Genomic DNA, 20,672 nt, shown 5'->3' on the forward strand with positions numbered 1-20,672 from the left:
AGAGAGAGAGAGAGAGAGAGAGAGAGAGAGAGAGAGAGAGAGAGAGAGAGAGAGAGAGAGAGAGAGAGAGAGAGAGAGAGAGAGAGAGAGAGAGAGAGAGAGAGAGAGAATCTTTCTCCTTGTACAGCCTGACTGTGCTCAGGTGAGTGATCAGTTGGCAAATTGCAGGTGCTGCATGGAAGTGTCTTCTGTCACCATTCTGGATGTGTGTGTGTGTGTGTGTGTGTGTGTGTGTGTGTGTGTGTGTGTGTGTGTGTGTTTGAGAGAGCACAAAGATGAGAGCAATGAAAATATATTTAAGTCACCATGTCTAAAAACAGCAAAAGCATTTTATTTCTCTCTCTGTGTGTACATTTGTTGTTGTTGTTGTTTCATCAATACTAAGTACGAGCCCAGTAATAACTTTTGTTTTCTCCTTCACAGTTTCATGGCTCCTTTATGGAAGATTTCAGTAGCTCATGGTTGTCATCCTAGGTACTCAGGAGCTGAGATCTGAGGATCACGCTTCAAAGCCAGCCTGGGCAGGAAAGACCCTGAGAATCTTATCTCCAAAAAACCACCAGAAAACTGGAAGTGGTGCTGTGCCTCAAGTAGTAGAGTGCTCACCTTGAGCTGAAGAGCTCAGGGACAGCACCCAGGCCCAGAGTTCAAGCCCCACAACTGAAAAGTAAAACATTTTTGCCTGCAGAGATGTGGAGCTGTGTGTGGGTGCTGTGTTTGAGAGACCAGGTGCTGGCCTCACTGTACAGACATTCCTAAGAACTCCCCAAGTTTGCCCCCGTGTGAAGGCACAGTAGGATGGGTGGTACCTTACCAAGAACTCAAGAGGATGAGGCCTGTGTCAGGCAGGGAGTGGGGGATTGGGTGCTGTGGTGGGGTTGTTGTGTCTGCATTCTCTCCATTGAAGGATGGATTTGGATGCTGGGTGTCAAAGTCTGAAGTCAAGGGTTGCAAGAAGTTTGTGGCCTAACGAATTGGTTTTCCTCTGGGTATTTGAAGTTGGTTGAAGCCGGCTGCTGCCAGTGGCTCACAACTGTCATCCTAGCTACTCAGAAGGTTGAGATGTGAAGACCATGGTTCCAAGACAGCTTGGGCAGAAAAGTCTGTGATACTTGATATCCAATGAACCACCAGAAAACAGGAAGTAGCTCTGTGGCTCAAGTGGAAGGGTGCTCATCTTCAGCTGAAGAGCTGAGGGACAGTGCTCTGGCCCAGAGTTCAAATCCCATGACCAACAATAAACAAAGAGGTGGCCTTAGTTTTCCAAATAGCAGTGTGTACGGTAAGAAATTCCATGCTGGGTTATGAGATATTCCAGATATGTGAGAGGCTTAATTTTGTGTCTACAGTTGGTCTGAGTATGATAGTGCCATCTTCTCACGAATCAGATATGATCCTAATGGAGAGAGTTCATGGTTCTCAAGAACTGCTGAGGCCTTTGAATGTCCGTGTGTGTGTGTGTGTGTGTGTGTGTGTGTGTGTGTGTGTGTGTGTGTGTGTGTGTGTGTGTGTGTAACGTTTCCTCGTCTTTCTCTGTCCCCTTCCTGGCTGCCCGTCTGTATCTTTCTGACCTCAGATGGTGCCCCTCCTCCACACTGACCTTGCCTTTAGTCCCCTATCAGGGTCTACAATGAGTCCTAAATTGCCAGAGGCCTGTGTTCCACATTTTCTCTGGGGCACAATTCTGACTGTCCAAGTATTTGGCTGACTCCAGTGAATTCTGAGACAGCAGTGCCAGCTGGCAGAAGATCTCCACTGCCTCTGAGGGAAGGCCTCAGTCATGTGATATCCTGTCCTTTACCTCAGCTGCACCTCTGACTGCACATCCCTCTCCGCAGGCTTGCAGTGGAGTGGGGAATTGGGGGTTGCTGGTGGCTCTGGGCAACTCGAGCTTGACAGCTGACTGAAGACCACCCAAGCAAGGAGGCTCCAGGACTACATGGGAATTGAGGCCAATGTGGCTTGAAAATATTGATCAATGTCTAGGAAATGTAAACCTACTTTATCATAGGAAGGTCTATCTTCCGGCCCCAGCTGGGCCTCTCAGGCCCTTCTAGACAATTCTGGATGCCCAGAATACAGAGGCACAGATTTTAGATTCCAGGGCCAGGGAACTGGGGGATAAGAGACTGGAATGGCCAATACCTCAATGTTCTGGGGCATTAGTCTTGACCTGGCTATGTCCCCCCTTTTGTACATTCACTTCTTAACCCAGTGTTGGCCACACACCGGCCACTTGTGGGAGAACTGTGGAAGTGGCAAGAGGGGAAGTGAGATTTAGGATGAGCAAAATCTGGATTTATGGCCTGTGGGAGTGGCAAAGGATGTCTTAAAAAAATCTTAGATCTGGAACTCAGGGCCTAGGCACTGTCCCTGAGCTTCCTTTCTGAAAGCTAACTTTCTACCATTTGAACCACAGTTCACCTTTCATCTTTTTTACTAGTTTAGTGGAGATAAGAGTTTCATGGCTTTCTTGCCTGGGCTGGCTTCAAGCTGCCATTCCTAAGATCTCAGCCTCTTGAGTAGCTAAGATTGTTGGTATGAGCCACTGGCACCAGCTAAGGATGTTAGTGTGTGTGTGTGTGTGTGTGTGTGTGTGTGTGTGTGTGTGTGTGTGTGTGTGTGTGTGTGTGTGTGTGTGTTTACTGGGACTTGAACTCAGAGCATAGACATAGATGCTATCTTTTAGCTTGTTTGCACAAAGTTGGTGCTGTACCACTTGAACTACAGTAGTTCTGCTTCCCAGTTCTTTGATGATTCATTGGAGATAAAAGTCTGCCCAGGCTAGCTTTGAATCTTGATTGATTCTCAGGTCTCAGCCTTGAGTAGGTAGGATGACAGGAATGAGCCAACTGTGCCCAACTAATAATGGCCTTTCTCCACAGTGGACTGGTAGCTCCTGAAATGTTTTCTTTATTTTTTCTGTGCCAGTAGCGGGGCTTGAACTCAGGGTCTGGGCTTCGGTCTCTTAACTTTTTCCCTCAAGCTGGCACTCTACCACTTGAGCCACAGCTCTATTTCTGGCTTTTGGTAGCTCATTGGCAAGAAGAGTCTCATTAACTTTCCTCCCCTGAGCTGGCTTTGACCCACGATCTCTGATCTCAGTCTCCTGAGTAGCTAGGTTTTACAGGGGTTGAGCCACTGGTGGCATTGGGTTAGAAGATTTTCATAAGCAAGAGTTTTTCCCTGTGTTTTCCCTGACTCCTCAATGCAAATGAAGCCTGAAGTTCAGGAGCTGTGAAAAATAGGCTTCCAGCCACAGGAAATGGCTGGGGTCCATGGTAAAAAGCCAAGCTAATCTTGCCCCCCTGAGCCCCTTACTGGGATCCCACGCTCTGGCCTACCTGTGACTCAAGTACAAACCTTGACCCAGCCTTGAAGGATCTGCCAGACTTTTCTGAAGCCTCCCAACCTTCATTCCACTCATACCACCTGCTCTACACCACACCTCAGGACCTTTGCTCATGCCGTAACTTATGCCAGATGCTCTCTGTCGTTTATCCACATCTTGGTACTCCTGTGGAATGTTGGCACTGGTTATATCACCTCCTGGAGCAGGTCTTTCCTTCCCTTCTCCCTCTATTATTTATACTGAGTTGCTAGAGATGGAATTGTGCAGGCTGACTGGCAAATGCTCTATATTGGTGTGTGTGTGTGTGTGTGTGTGTGTGTGTGTGTGTGTGTGTGTGTGTGTGTGCGTGTGTGTGTGTGTGTGTGTGTGTGTGTGTGTGTGTGTGTGTGTGTGTGTGTGTGTGCGCGCGAGTTCTGGGGTTTGAATTCAAGGCCTGGACGGTATCCCTGAATTTTTATGCACAACGCTAGCATTCTACTACTTGAACCACAGCCCTGGCCTTTTGGGTGCTTAATTGGAGAAAAGAGTCTCATATAGACTTTCCTGCCTGCACTGGCTTGCAATTATGATCCTCAGGTCTCAGCCTCCTGAGTAGCTAAGATTACAAGGATGAGCCACCAGTACCTGCCCTCTACCTCTTACCTATAACCTCGGCCCTCCTGAGTCCCAGAAGAGTATGTCTCACCAAGATCACTTTTTTTTGCCAGTGTTGGGGCTTGAACTCAGAGTGTGGGCATGTTCTTGAGCTGCTTTTGCTCAAGGCTACATTCTATCACTTAAGAAACAGTGCCACTTTTGGCTTTTTCTGTTTATGTGGTACTAAGGAATCGATCCCAGGGTGTCATGCTTGCTAGGTAAGCACTCTACCACTAAGCCACATTCGCAGCTAAGGCTTACTTCTCACAGGAGCTATGAGGGTGGGATTTATTTGAGTACCCTTTTCAACAAAGAAATCGCTGGCCATTTCATATCTTTGCCAGGATTTGGGACCAGCCTGAGACTTGGCAATGAGAAATGATGAATGAATGATAGCCACGAGGCCCCAGAGATCTAGGCTTACATCCTACAGAGGGATAGGGAATATGGAGCCAGAACCTTTCACAACTCCTACATCCTAGGAACTGTGGTCTCTCTTGAGGCAGTGGCTGACTGCTAGATATCCCAATGGGACATCTCAGCCAGAACATAATGCGCTCATTGCATAGACCAAACCAGGGAAGGTTTCAGGGCTTCATTTACTAAGTGGCAAAGAAGGATGTTTTGTTTAAGCTGCCAGCTCAGACGTAGTATTCTGTAGGGCTTGTCCAAGCTTGCCCAGGTTGGGGGCTGGGCATGGGCCACATGATGAATGCTCACCATCCATACATCATCCATCCATACACAGAAACATGGAGTTACTGCCTTCTTTTTTTTCTTTGGCAGGTCCGACGTTGAAATATGAGCCCTATCCCTGATCTCCTTTCGCTCAAGGGTAGCTCTCTGCCCTAGAGCCATAGCCCTAACCCATGGGGATATTTTCCTGTGATTTCTTAGACATAATATTGTCGCAGAAGTTCCTGCCCTGGCTGAATTCAAATTGGCATTCTCTACATCTCAGCCCCTGAGCAGCTAGGATTACAGACAGGAGCCACTGACACCTGGCTTTCTGTTGTTCTTCTTGTTCTTTTTTAAATCGTGACAATCTGAAATCTTCACAGTGTCATTCCAATAGTTTGCATTCGAAGTAAACTATCCAGGCCTGGAGTTCAAATGCCAAGACTGTCACCCACAAATTGAAGGAGATCCTGACAAACTCATTCCTATTTATGTGAATACTGATGGAATGTTATAAAAGTAATCATTAAATTTTCAGTTAATTCATGATTGTATTTTAGAATGCCACACAAAAGTTATAGGATTTATATCTTCCATTCTAGCACCATGGTATCCCTAATGGAAGGATATTGACTAATTTTTAATTACTGTTTTTATAAGTATTCAGCTATGATACTTCATTAAATGGAGACATAACTTAATAACTAATAATTGTTAACTATATATATAATTCAATGATATCCTCACATTCTCTCTCTAAGTATATATATATATATATACATATGTATATGTATATATATGCATATATATACAGCAAGCTACACATCTATCTATCTATCTATCTATCTATCTATCTATCTATCTATCTATCTATCTATCTATCTATCTATCTATCTATCTATCTATCTATCTATCTATGTATATAGATATATATTGGGCAGTACTGTGGCTTCATCACAGGTCCTCAGAACTTCCTGGCAGCTCAATTTTCCAGAGGCTGGTGTGCTAAGACTGTGACCCTATTTTACGGATTGGGCATTCTAGGCTGTGGGTTGAAATCTCAGCAGGGTCAAAAATTATTAATGTGGGAAGAGACCACTTTTGACACATTTTTTTCCTGAAAAAAACTCCTGGGTCTCAGTATGATGTATAATCCATATCTAATATATCCTGTGTGACAGGATGTAATAAATGAAATATTATATGTGTAATAATACTAAATAAATAAGGGTAATAAATATCAAACTCACTAAACCCATGTATGTAAATAGACATTATATATGAATATTATTTTTTCCAGTGCTGGGGATTTAATTCAGGCCCTGGGAACTGGTCTGAATTTCTTGTCTTCAAGGACAGTGAGCCTCTGCATCACCCACAGTGCCACAGAGTTACCCAGACCCTGAATTCAAATCACAGGCCTGCCAGAAAAATGGTGCAAATTCCAAGCCAGGGCCTTTATTTTGGCCAAGTACGGGGCTTGAAGTCAGGTCTTGGCATCTGTACCACACCTGATCCTGTGATACTAGGTCCCAAGTTCAAATCTCAGGGTTGACAAAAAATAAAAATAAAAAGGAGTAGGATAAAACAGAGATGTTCAAGAAGGTGGTTTTACATTTTTTTCTCTTTGCATTGTGACCATCCTTGGTCTAAATGACGAGGCCCAGAAAATGTACATGACCTTGCATGCTGATATTTGGCTGACTATTAGGGAAACCATAGCCGAAACCTCAACTTAAGCCTAGAGGTTGAATCTGGGACTGCCACTAATGGTTGGCAGGAGATTCAAAAAAATACATTCCAATATACATATATACAAATAGAATGTAATAAATGTAACAATTAAATTAGTATTTAGTGTATGAATATACTATAAAATTATACACAACAATTATACTACATTGACTAATTTTCAATTAATACTTTATTATGTATTCAACAATGAAACTTAAAAATGGAGGGAATAATTTAATTGTCAGTAATTGGTAGTAATATAATATTTGTAATTTCATCATATACAGACATCTTTCTCTTGTTTCATACATACATATGTATATATATGCCAATCTCCACATTTATCTGTTTATACACTTTTCTCTCCTGGCGCTCACTGGTATAGTGATGGTTAGTACATACAAAGCCCTGGATTTGATTCCTTACTTCCACATGCACATAAAAATCCGGAATTTGTGCTGTCACTGAAGCACTCAAGCACTAGCTTTAAGCATAAATGCTTAGGGACTGTGTCTAGACCCTTACTCAAGACCCAGGACGGACAGCCAGAAAGATTGAATATTGTGATTGCAACTCTATAAGGATAGGACTTCAAATACCTCATCACAAAGCAAGGCGGGAGTCTGGTGCAGACAGCTGCCATCTAACCTTACTTAGCCAGAGGTATACCACTGCAACCCAGGTCCACAGAACCAGATGCTGCTGGCTCGCTCACCTCTGTCATCAAAGGTACTCAGGGGCTGAGATCTGACACTGGTGGGTTTAAAACCCAGCCCTGGCAGGATGGGTGTGAAACTCTGAATTGTGGCTCAAAGTGGTGAAGCTCTAAACTTGAGCAAAAGATCTTAGGACAGTACCCCCAACATTTTAGTGCAATCCCGTGGCTGACTCTCCTCCCCCAAAACAACACCTCTGAATCATTAGATGTGAACTTTGTGCAGTTTATGATGTGAAAGAATGGTGATACTGATGAAAGCACCCTAATACTAATGACAGCTTGTGGGATACAGCTAGTTGATGAGTCCTTCCTTGGGTGCTGGGTCCCTCCTGGAGTTCTGTGTGCTGATTCCTGCACAGGATGCTGTGTACTGAGTCCTTCACAGGGTGCAGTGTGCTGAGTGCTGCATTGCTTGCTGGGTGCTGAGCCTTTCATAGGATGCTGTGTGCTGAGGCCTGTAAAGAGTGTTATGTGGAGCAGGGAGTTGGTGGCTCAAGCCAGTAATCCTAGCTACTCAGTGTCTGAGATCTGAGGATCGTGGTTCAAAGCAAGCCAGGGCAGGAAAGGCCATGAAACACTTATCTTAATAAACCACCATAAAACCGGAAGTGACACTGTAGCTGAAGACCTGAGGGACAGAACTCAGGCCCAGAATTCAAGCCCCATGACCGACAAAAAAAAGAGTGTTGTGTGTTTTGTCCTCAAAAGGTGCATTCTTTCATATTTTCCTTGTAAGAGCTCCACAACTGAGATGATTATCCAGACAAGAATATTGAGGCTCCGATATATCTCCATGGCAGGGAAAAAATTATGTATTAGTGAAGACTAGTGGGTTGTCTATGGCAAACAATTGTTTTTTTTTTGTTGTTTTTTTCTCAGTCATGAACCTTGAACTCAGGGCCTAGGCACTGACCCTTACCTCTTGGGCGCATGGCTACCACTCCACCATGTGGAGCCAAGACCCCCTTGCAGCAGAGTGCCATGGCCTATGGTTCTATAGTTGGGGTCTATCATCCTGCCTTCTCAGGAAGCTGAGATCTGAGTATCTGGGTTCCAAACTATCCCAGACACAAAGGATCCCATGAGCCTATTATCTCCAATTCATTACTAAGAAACCTGAAGTGGAAGCTGGGTGCTTGTGGCTCATGCCTGTTATCTTAGCTATTCATGAGGATGAGATCTGAGGATCATGGTTCAAAGCTAGCCTGGACAGGAAAGTCCTTGAGACACTTAGCTCCAATTAACCACCAGAAAACGGGAAGTGGCTCTGTGGCTCAAGTGGTATAGCACAAGATTTGAGCTCAATTGCTCAGGGACAGCCACCAGGCCAAGATTTCAACTCCTACAACTGACAAAAAGACAGAAACAAACTAACAAACCTGAAGTACAGGGCAGGGAATGTGCCTTAGGGGTAGAGTGCTTTGCATCTGTGAAACCCTGGACTTCATTTATCAGGACCACATCACTAGGAAAAAACCTGAAGTGGCTCTGTAATTCAAGTAGTAGAGGGCAATCCTTGTACAAGTGATACTAGGTACAGTGATCATGTACTGAGTACAAGCTCCAGGACTAGTGAATGCACTCTCACTCTCACTCACTCACTCTCTCTCTCTCTCTCTCTCTCTCTCTCTCTCTCTCTCTCTCTCTCTCTCTCTCTCACACACACACACACACACACTCACTCACTCACACACACAGAAAGCAATAGTGAAGCTGTGACACAAAATTCTAAAGCACAAGACATCTCTGAGCTCATGATCAGCACCCAGGCCCTGTGTTCAACCACCAAATCTAGCCACCCAGGGACCAACTGGGAGAGGTCAAAGGTTTCAAAACCTGATGAGCTTCACCAGAATTAGATGATAGGGAGGTTTGTGATATCTGACATGTGCTTCGATTTCCCAAGTTTCTAGAAACCTAGGAGAGGCATAATAGGCCCATCATCAGCCTCAATGAAAAATTTCTTTAAGTTCAGTGCCCTAGTTGTCTGCCAGAAGGACTCCTGAATTGTATTGAGCACTGTATCTTAACACCAGAATATAGTCTCACAAAAGCAGTATAATTGCACAGAACTTGGCCTGCCATGGGAGGTGGCACAAATGAATGCTTCCTGTCAAATCAGAGCACTGAGAAGAGAGATAGCTTGGGGTAAAAAACGGCCTTTTTCTCCTGGCCTTCAGAGCCCACCCACACTCCTCCTCACTAATTGGCCCAGATGCAGTTGCTTGTTACACAGCTGTACAGGAGTGAGGCTTTTTGTCTGCCTGTCCAGATAATGAGAGAGACTTCTCACCTGGGATGCAGAGAAACCCTTAGGCTACATTGGGAGCACTGAGGGGAGCCCTGAGTCATGCACTGTCATGAAAACAGTCTCTGTGTTATGAACTCATTGAATTGAATATAACTTTCATATGTTGATGCCATTCATCATATCTACTCTGGAGCTTCTCCAAAATGAAAAGAGCACCAAAAAATGCCACAAACCGTGGACAGTCAGCAGTTTCTGTTTTCCTTCCTTGCATGGTGAGCATCCTGGGTCTGAATGACTTAGCTGCAACCTGTAAGTCACCTGGCATTGCTGAAGGCTGGCGGGCTGTCAGTGAAGCTATAGGTCAACCTGATACTAGGCCCTGAGTTCGAATCCTGGTCATGCCACATAAAAAGGGCTGGAGAACCTAAGAAAATATTGCCTGTCCATAGGAACACCAGAGGAATGTAATCAATGTTATAGTTGGATGAGTAGTCCGTCAATGTGTCTTGCATAAAATTAGACCCAATAATCACAAGGCACGGATTGATTTTAATTCAGATTATTATGCATTAAAAGAACTGTTGATTAAATAGAGTCCTCCCTAAATACATGAGAATTGGTAGGAACGTAGTATATGTCATTGAATATTAGATACCTCTGGCAGTACTTAAATATCTAAATTTATATTTATTTAGATACCACCATTGTCATAGAAAGTTACAGCTATTTTGGCCAAACCAGGGGCTTGATCTCATGTCCTGAGATCCACTTGGCAGCTGAATGGGCTAGCGGCAGCGGTGCTAACACACACCCATTCATGAATTGGGCCCCTCAGGCCTTCAGATCAGGCCCCATCATTGCCAAAAATTTCTTCCTGGTGTAAGATTTCAAATGTGACACCTGTTTTCCTTTTCTGTGCAAGTTCATAATAGGTCTGCAAAGCTACATGCTATGGAATAGATGGGAAGAAATGTAAAAAATGTTATTGTTGCACTCACAGTCCATAAAATAAATGCTAAATAAGAAAATCAATAATAAAATATAATTAATCACTCCAACAAGCACTATATAGACTGGATATATAGAAGTAAGTATAAATCATATATTTAACATGTTTAAAAATGTTATGAGGTGCTTGAATTCAGGCCTAGGGAAGAGTTTAGTTCATGCATGATTCTCATAGGAAATGATAGGCAAGACGTATGGCACAATGATTATTTTCAATTAAGAGTTCATGAAGTGTGACAATAAGAATCACATTCAAGAATTGGAGGCATTAGGAAAGATCCAAGAATCGGTACTCACATGGTACATAGGAATCCAACACAGCTCACCACATCTCCTACTCTATCCACATAGGTATTTATTAGCATACTAGCTTCAGCTTATGAATGGATGAATATTGTGCCCCACTCCCACCCAGGGGCTCTATCACAGTTCCTGGGTATGGCCTAGCTGCTTTGTGGCTCACAAGATGGTAGGCTCATGTGGACCCATTGGGCTGTTGGGCCTGCTAGGCCCTGAGTTTAAATCCCAGAACTACAAAAAGGTTCATCCTGATGTGAGAAGCCAATCCTTGCACCTATTTTCCTGTACTGTGTAAGTGCTGTGTCTCAGCAAGAATAAAGAATCAAGAAAGCATTGGCAAATCCACACCCATGGGAATAGGGTGTCATCCATGTCAGCACAGTTACATATGTCATACTATAATCAACAAAATACACAATACCTCCTTGAAAAAGACACAAAATAAAAAGAATAACTACACTGAATTCAAGATGCATACTACACCTTTATGTAAATAGAGATCTTACGTTTAAAAGAGGTGGGCTTCTTATTTTGTCCACAGTTGGGGCTTCAAATCAGGCCCTGGACCAGGCCTGATATTCTACTCTTCAAGGATGGTGAGCCTCCCCACCCTCCACAGTGCAACAGTTACCCAGACCTGAGTTCAAATCCCAGTACTGACAAAAGATTCATCCTGATGTCAGAATCCAGTCGTTGTACCTGTTTTCCTCTCCTGTTAAAGTCCTGGGTCTCAGCTAGGATGGAGAATGAATGCATAAGCAACCCTATAACCATGGGAATAGGTTGTCAGCCATGTCAGCACAGTTATACCTGTCACCATACTCAGTAAAACACACAATATCTCCAGGAATTAGACACAAATTAAGGAGAAGTGAACCTAATGCAAGAGGCATCTGCACATGTATGTCAACATAGATCCTATGTTTCAAGGATGAATCTCTTCCTATCCTAGTCCGTCCTCGGGTTCGATGTGAGGTCCTGGGAATGCCCTAGCTCCTTAGTTGCTCACAGTCCTGTATCCTCACCTAGACCCTTTCCCCAACTGGACCTGCCAGACTCTGTGTTCAAATCCCAATACTGCCAAAAGATGAATCCTGATGTGAGAAGCCCATCGATCCACCTGTTTCCCTGCCCTGTGAAAGTCCTAGGTCTCAGGGAGGATAAAGCATGCTATATAGGCAACTCTGTAGCCATGGAAATAGGTTGTCATCCGTGTCAGCATAGTTATGTCTGTCATCGTACTCAATAAAACACAAAATGCATCCATGACTAAGACACACAATAAAAAGAATAACTACACTGAACATAAGACACATTCCACACATGGATGTAAATAGAGATCCTATGTGTAAAATAGGTGGGTATATTATTTTTGCCCGTGCTAGGGCTTCAATTCAGGCCCTGCAACATAGACTGATATTGCAGTCTTCAAGGATGTTGAGCTTCCTTTTCTCCCACAGTGCTATAGATTTACCACGAACTGAGTTAACTCTACATCAGCTTCAATCATCTCAGGGTGGTGGGCTGCCATGGGTCCATAGCCGACCCTGGGATCCTAGGTCCTGAAGTCTTGCCGGAAAAAAACAAAACAAAACAACACAGAGAGAGGGAGAGGCAGAGAGAGAGAGAGAGAGAGAGAGAGAGAGAGAGAGAGAGAGAGAAGCCATGGATGGATATTTTATATTTTGTTCCTTTTCCTGGTGACCATCTTGGGTCTCAATGACACACCTACAAAAGGGTACTTCACTTTGCATTGGGGATGGCTAGTGGGCTATGCCATGCAGCCATGTAGGCTCTGAATTCTTGTGCTGATCCTGACACCTACCAGTGGGGTGATTTCCCAAGAGACTCTTCCTATATATGGGAATAGCAATAGAATGTGAGCAAACTCATGATTGAATGAAAAGTTTCTGCGTGCATTAGTCTAGTCTAAAATTAGACGCAATAATACTGGACGCTGATTGATCTTAATGAATATCTTACTAAGCATGAAAAAAATCCTATTACTTCAATGGTGGTGTAATAACTACCTAAGAGTTGGTAGGAACATAGTTGATGTCATTGAATCCTAGGTAGATGTCTCTGGCACTCCATACAAATACATATTTCTTGGTATACTACCACCTGCCTATCCATGTATGGCTATTTTGTCCACCCCTGCGGCTTGATCTCAGGATCTGGGAACTTCCTGGTAGCGTCCTGGGATAGAGGTTGCCATGTGGACACACCCATTCAGGAAGTGGGTTTGCTAGGCTCTGAGTTCATATCCCAGCATTGCCAACAATTGGATCATGTAGTAAGAAGCATAGTGTGACACCTGTTTTCCCTTTCTCTGAGAGTCCTGGGTGTCAGACATGATGGAGAAGACGTCAACAAATCTAGATACTATGTGATAGGATGCCCTCAATATAATATATGGAATGTGTGTTATCACAGTCAATAAAATAAATGGTAAATAAATGAATAAAACAAATGCAATAAACAACCACAACAAACAAAATATGGACTGAACATCTATAGATAATTACAAATCCTATCTTTACAATGTATATAAATAGTATGTTTCCCAGGGCTGGGGCTTGAATTCAGGCCTAGGTCCCAGGCCTGACTTTCTTGTCTTCAAGCATGGTGAGCTTCCCCTTGGTCCACAGTGCTGCAGAGTTACCCATATGCTGAGTTCAAATCCAAAGCCTGGCAGATACAACGGCACCTATTGCAAGCCAGGGAGATATTTTTCTTTTTTTTTGCCAAGCAAGATCTTGAACTCAGGTCAGTGCAACTCTGCCTCAGCTTGCATCACCCTAGGCTGGGGTGCAGCCACTGGAACCACAGCCAATCCTGGAATCCTAAACCTCCAGGCCTTGGGGGCTGATGCCCAGAAAAGAAGAGGGGGGATGGTGCTTCTACATTTTGCACCATGACCATCTGGGTCTGAATGACAGGGCTCCAAATGGTACTTCACCTTGCATTGCTGAATGCTGGTGGGCTATTGGGTAAGCCATAGTCCTGCAGGGCGAATCCCAGTCATGTCACTTCCGGCGGGCGGGAGATCCTAGGAGACTTGTTCCCATCCATAGGAATAACGATGGAATGTAACAAATGTCATGGTTGAATGACTTGCTCGTGAATGATTCGCCTATAAAATTCGACATCATGATTTCAGTAGACTGATTATTTTTATTTGATATGAAGCATTAAAAGAATATTATTTCCTACAGGGATGCAATAATTTCAGGACAATGATTTACTTAATAGTTTATTAAGGATGAAAACAATGACATTAATTACATGGAGGCATAATAAATACCCAAGAATTGGTAGGAATGTAGTCTATATAACTGAATAATGGACAGACCTCTCTGGCACTCTATAAAGATATATATATATATATTATATTATATGTAATATACATAATATATGATATATATATATATAATATATACAATATATCATATATATATATTAACATACTACAATCTGCATGTCAATCTGTTCTTATTTTGTCAACCTCTGGGGCTCAATCTTGGGTCCTGGGAACTGCCTGTCAGTTCAATTTGCCCCAGGATGGTGTGCTGACACTCACCCATTCATGAATTGGGCCTTGTAGGCTATGAGTTCAGATGCCAGCACTCCCAAAAAATGAATTTTTGCATAAGAAGCTGACGGTGATACAAGTTTTTCTTTTCTGTGAATGTCCTGGCTGTCAGGTATGAAGTAGAATACATATGCAAACATATGTCCTATGTAATCAATGTATTTACTGTTCTACGTGTCATAATAGTCAATAAAATGAACAGTCAACACATGAATAAAACAAAAAATAAAATGAGTAACTACACTGAACACAATATGGAGTCAAAATATGAATATAAATCATATATTTAAATTTTACACAAATAGGATATTTTCTTAGTGGGGATTAATTTCAGGCCTAAGGAATGGACTTGAATTTTTTTACTTCAAGGAGGCAAGCTTCCCCTTCCCACACAGAGCAACAGTGTTATCCAGACCATGCATTCAAATCCGAGGCCTGGCACAAAAAATGGCACCTTTATAGTATGTGAGGCCCAATTTTTAGGTATTTAATTCTGCCTCCATTTAATGAATATGATTGTTTAAATGCTTCATAAAGTGTTAGTTAAAATCTATCAGTGTCCCATAATATTATTGTGTATAATTTTATGCTAGAATCATTCAAGAACTTCTTATTCAATCATGAAATACATCGTGTTTCATTGGTAATCATATGAATAGGAATGAGTTTCTTAAGATCTTCTGCCATTTGGTGGTGGCAGGACCAGGATTCAAACTGTGTGCTCCAGCTCCCAGCACTTAGACCTTATGGTAGGGAACTCACCGGTCTGTTCGAGTATATCAGCAAGACCAATGATTAGGCAGGCATCAGTGGCTCTCAACAGTCCTCTTTGATACTTACAAGGCTGTGATAGGAGGATCATGGTCAAAGTCAACCTAGGCAGGAAAGTCCTTGAGACCCCTGTCCAACTTCAGTGCCAACAAAGCCAGAAGGAGAACTCTGTGGCTCCAGTGGTTAGGCTTGAACAAAAGCAGCTCACAGATTGTGCCTAGATCCTGAGTTCAAGGTCTGGGACTGGCAACAAACAGACATACACAACAATCTGTGCAGCCATCTGGCTAAAGCAGTTCACTCTCTTGTCCCCAACTGGATTGGATAGAGTTTCCTGGGAAAGGGGCTGCTGTCATCTTGACTCTGCCCATTCTGCCTGCATCACAGTATTCGAGACACACCCCCATTCCTTCATGGTTCTTTCTGACCAATGGTATACAAGAATGGTGGCCGTGCCCATATTCTATTCTGTCCTGTAGCACTGGGATTACCTCTGTGGTTGTCACAACTACCAGTAGTTGAGGAAGGTAGAGTTGGGTGAGTGGAGAGACTTGAGGCCTAGGAAGAGTGGCCTTGCTCAGCCCCACCATGTGCAGGCCCGTGCCCTGGTTCCCTCCTCCCCTTCCCAGCTGTGCAACATTTCAAACCTGGTGTTGCTAGCTCAGACATGTGGTGCCTCTTGGAGTCTTCAGGCAATAGTGCAATGGTGCGCCACTGGCCAGCTTGTGGCCCTGACATAGTCCTGGACCCCTGTCATCTGCTCTGGGCCTGAGTGTCTTCCATGCCTCTGTCATCACTGCTGGCCTCACCTGGAGCGGCCTCCAACAGCTTCTCTCAGCAGCACATGTGAGTGGCAACCCGTGCAGGACCACACCCCACAAGCCCATATCCCCCACTTCTCCCCCCTCGTGACCAGGACCTGCACCTCCCCCATGCCCCACAGTCTGGCCCAGGCCCTGCCACAAATGCCCCAGGGATGGGGGTGGGTGTTGACCTGAGGATCCCAGCCCCATCCCTAGCCTCCAGTGTCCCAGGAAACTGGGAGGTGCAGGGTTGGGTGAGGAGTGGGTGCTACAGAGCCGTTGGCCTGAAGCAGTGGGAGCCACACAGCGGCACATTTGCACCCTTTCTCTCCATGGTGGGAACCTAGTGGCTTTAGTTCAGAGGTAGAGAGCAGCATGTCCACACTTGCCTTCTGGGTACTTTTCCTTTTTTCTGGGGTGGAGGGTGTTGGATGCAGAAAATAGACCCCCTTGCTGTGTGAGCCCTTGTCTTCTGTGCTCGTCACCCTTTCACTTGAAGAGGTTCCCAGAAAAGCCCAGTAAGGAGGTGAGTGTGTTGGGGGTCAGAACAGAAGGTGAATATCTTGGAGGAACACCCCACCCACATACATGCACCCCGGCTGTCCCCCCAAACCAGCTGTCAACAGTTCTCTCAGGGTGATCACATTTCCCAGCTCTGCCAACTTCTGCTGGTGCTCCTGGTCCATCTGGTCTCCAACAAACTCAGGAGAGGCACTGCTCTGAGTCTCTGTGTGAGTGTGCGTGTGTGCGAGAGAGACAGAGAGAGAGAGAGAGAGAGAGAGAGAGACAGAGACAGAGAGACAGAGACAGAGACAGAGAGAGACAGAGAGAGACAGAGACAGAGACAGAGACAGAAATAGAAACAGAAACAGAGAGATAGAGAGAGACAGAGACAGAGACAGAGAGATAGAGAGAGACAGAGACAGAGATGGAGAGAGACAGAGGGATAGGAGAGAGAGAGACAGAGAGAGACAGAGAGACACACAGAGACAGATAATCTTTCTCCTTGTACAGCCTGACTGTACTCAGGTGAGTGATCATTTGGTAAATTGCAGGTGCTGCATCGACAAGTCTTCTGTCACCTGTCTGGATGTGTGTGTGTGTGTGTGTGTGTTTGTGTGTGTGTGGGGTGGGGTGGGTGGGTGGGTGTAGATGTGGGTTGTAACAAGGAGACTGGCTATGGTAACTTCTACCTGCTATATTTTGGGGGGTGCATGGGATTCACAGCTGAGCTCTGGGGAGCTGGAAAGGAGGGAAGCGTGAAGGGGACTCAGCACTGTTAAAAGAACAAGAGATCTATGTGCCCTGGAGCTGTGTACTCCCTTGGGCATGGTTAGTGGCAGTGGGAGTTTGGGAGAACCTGGGAGTGCGGCTCACATTGGGTGGCTTCCCAGGGGAACAGAGAGCTTGGCCAACACTTAGTAAGGCTATGAGCCTTGCTAGTATGGAGCACAACAACATAGGTCAGACTCCAGGTCTTCTCATCATGACGTCTGATAGGCAGGCCAACCCTATTTTAAATCTTGAGCTGTGATCTTCAGATCTAAGGCTCCTGAATGGCTAGGATTATAGACATGAGCTTGTGGCACTGGGCCTCTGATTCTTTTTGGTATATTATGGTTTGACCTCAAGGCCTTAGGCTTGCCAGTCAGGTCTTCTACCATGCGAGCCAAGCTTTTCTGTCTTGGGCATTTCCAAGATTGAGGCTTAATATATGCTCAGGCTGGGCTGAATTGCGGTCCTCCTATCTGTGACAGGCATGCACCACCAGGCCAAGTCCTCTGTAGTTGGGATGATAAACACGTAGTGTCACACTCAGTAATTTATTTAGATGGATTTTTCCAAACTTAGTCCACGGCAGCCAATTCTTGACTAAGGTGAAGTTCTGGGTTGGGCCTCGACCATCGGACCTCAGTCTCCTCATGGGACAGTTGTGAGGAAACAAGGGATTAATACAGAGGGATCTCTGGAGCAGGGCCAGACACAGAGGGAGAGGCAGTCAGATACGGTTCTCAGAAATTCTGTGAGAATATGACAGGAAGATACCCGGAAAGAGCTCAGATTGTGTGTGTTATTAATGGTGCGACAGGTATAGGATTATGAAACAAAACATGGTGCTCTTTCATTATTACCCTATCCCCATGAGGACGGGATTCCTTCATTTTGTTCAGTTTTGCAGCTGGGGAAATTGAGGAACAGAGAACCTGGGTGACCTACTCATAACTCTTCTGCCATGCTCCCTAGGACAATGGGTGCTATTCAGTCTACTTCTTGTGGTGGGAATTCCACTGCTTGTCAGTCGTGGGGCTTGAACTCTGGGCCTGGGCACTGTCCCCAAGCTCCTCAGCTCAAGGCTAGTGCTCTACCACTTGAGTCACAGCGCCACTTATGATTTTCTGGTGGTTCTTTGGAGATAAGAGTCCCATAGATGTTCCTGCCCAGGCTGACTATGAACCATGATCGTCAGATTTAGCCTCCTGTGTAGTTAGGATTATGGACCTGAGCCACCAGCACCTGGCTTAAGTGTAATTCTGACCATCTTTCTTTCACTCTCTCTCTTTCAGGAACTGATTGAATGGGTGCTGGAGTGGTGGCCCAGCATCCCCATGTGGCTGGAACCAAAGGGGCCCTCTAATTCTGTGAGCTTTGGTTCAGGAGCTGTCTCGCTCAGTCTGTTGTACCAGCTACATGAGGTAAGCCCCTCTGTGCCCTGGCTAGACTGTGACAGTTATTCGTTGTCCATCTAGCATTTTTGGACTCAGTACTGAGTTCAACGTCCTTTCCTAGCTAAAATTTCTGGCCAAAATTATGATAGATTGTTACAGAATGAAAATGTAAAACCATCTTAAGAAAGTATTTTAGGGCTCTGGGAATATGGCTTCATGGTATGCTGATTGCCTAGCATACAGGAAACCTTGTGTTCAATTCCTCAGTACACATAAACAGAAAAAGAAACACTGGAAGTGGTTCTGTGCCTCAAATGGTAGAAGGTTAACTTGAGCAAAAAAAAAAAAAAAGCTGAGGAATAATTCTTTAGCCCTGAGTTTAAGCCCCAGGACTGGCAAAACAACAACAACAACAACAACAACAACAAATATTTAGTTAGTAAATGGAAAATAAAGAACCTATACTTGGAATATATAATTGCTCCATCCATCCTGATACCTGAGGATAGTACCTAATTAAAGTGCTTTACCTATATTTGGATACTGTGTTGAAAAAAAAAAAAGTTTTGTTCATTAGGTCACAGCAATTAATGCCAGGAATGTGCTTAGATGTCAGGTGAAGATTAATTCTGGAAATTCAAAGATTCCAGGTTTTTGAGTGGTCACTGCTAATCACAATGAGAAGGGTAGTCGAAGTGAGATTTAAAAACATTTTGGCCAGTCCTGGCACCAAAAAGACAGAGGCCAATTAACAGTTGTGATAGAAGAGAAGGAATAACTCCAGATGAAAGGAATAAGTGATAGTCAATAAGGTATAGCAGAAACCGTTCTAAGGAAGCATTTTTGGTTATTGAAGAACAAGTTATCAACTAGGTTTATTCCTCATTGCCTTTAACATTCTAAATCTCTTAGGATAGTTCTTAATCTCTGTGTGATAACTGTATCTCTTTCTAGGGTGTTCTTTCATACCTGATCTCCTTTGATTTCTAAACACCTGTCTTTCTTTATTTCTCTATGAACCTTTCCTAATATTAAATACACCTACACAGAGGGAAGAGATGGTAATCTAAGGGTCCCATAGCTCATGAGGCATTAATGTAACAAAATGGAAAAAGCGTACATATTTATTGCTACCCAATTGTTCTGAAAAGCTGCAATGTCATATCATTTGATTCAGATTTCCATTCTTTGTATACTTAGTGTCATTAAGTGCACTAAAGGCAAATATGAGCCAGGTGCTGGTGGATTGTGCCTGTAATCATGGCTATTCAGGAGGTTGAGACCAGAGGATTGTGTTTCAAAGCCAGTGTGGTCAGGAAAGTCCATGAAAAATTTATCTTCAATTAACCACAAGAAACCTGGAAGTGGTGCTGTAGCTAAAGGGGTAGAGAACCCAACTTGAGCTGAAGAGCTGAGGGACAGTGCCCAGGATCAGAGTTCAAGCCCCACGACCATGAAAAAAGTGCAAATATGACTTAAGTTTCCCCAAAAGGAATGATGAAGTCAATAATAATCTTGACAAGCAAAGAAAATAATTCCAAAATGATTCAGTGCACCTATATTCACTGAGTTATTTAAGTTATGGATCCTTTGCTGAACATATTTTCTTCTTTTACAAATTGTCAAATATTAGCATAATAATAAGCTTCATCTAGTATTTCTTGGTTCAAAATAGAAGTCCGTAAAGTTGATGTCAGTTAGCTTTCTTACTGTCTTAATTCAAAGCCAAACCAGACAGGAGAGTGTGTCAAATTCTTATCTGTAATTAAAAACCAAAATAGCCAGAAGTGCAGTTTTGGCTCAAAAAGTAGAGTACTAGCTTTGGGGGCAGGTGGGCAGGAACACTGTACAGGGACAGGGTCTAGCCTCTGAGTTCAAGCCCCAAAACCAGCACAAACTAAACAAACAAAACAAACACCAGTTATTTCTTTGGGAGCCTCCTTAAAGGAGTACTGGTCTGAGAGGGGGCGGCTTTTGCTGATCCTACTCACTGGATCCTGTTTTTTTGGAATCCTTATTGCAATGGAAAACTCCGGACCAGATTAAGGAATTGATAACTGAGTCCTGCAACAAGAAAATCATCCCAGGAGTGAAACATCCATGCATAAGACACTTTAAAACATCCATGTCTTTGTTTCTTTGCAGCAGAACACTTTTAAA

The sequence above is a fragment of the Dipodomys merriami genome, unplaced genomic scaffold (assembly GCF_024711535.1).
Source record: "Dipodomys merriami isolate MVZ:Mamm:240054 unplaced genomic scaffold, mDipMer1.0.p SCAF_217, whole genome shotgun sequence".
NCBI lineage: Eukaryota > Metazoa > Chordata > Mammalia > Rodentia > Heteromyidae > Dipodomys > Dipodomys merriami.